The sequence below is a fragment of the Colobus angolensis genome, unplaced genomic scaffold (genome assembly GCF_000951035.1).
Source record: "Colobus angolensis palliatus isolate OR3802 unplaced genomic scaffold, Cang.pa_1.0 Scaffold176, whole genome shotgun sequence".
NCBI lineage: Eukaryota > Metazoa > Chordata > Mammalia > Primates > Cercopithecidae > Colobus > Colobus angolensis.
Window position 1 is genome coordinate 4756243 of NW_012114888.1, and position 294 is coordinate 4756536.

Here is a 294-nt window from a genome sequence, read left to right on the forward strand (position 1 = left end):
ATCTACAAAGAACTCAAACAAATTTACAAGAAAAAAACAACCCCATCAAGAAGCGGGTGAAGGATATGAACAGACACTTCTTAAAAGAAGACATTTATGCAGCCAACAGACACATGCAAAAATGCTCATCATCACTGGCCATCAGAGAAATGCCACAATGAGATACCATCTCACACCAGTTAGAATGGCAATCATTAAAAAGTCAGGAAACAACAGGTGCTGGAGAGGATGTGGAGAAATAGAAACACTTTTACACTGTTGGTGGGATTGTAAACTAGTTCAACCATTGTGGAA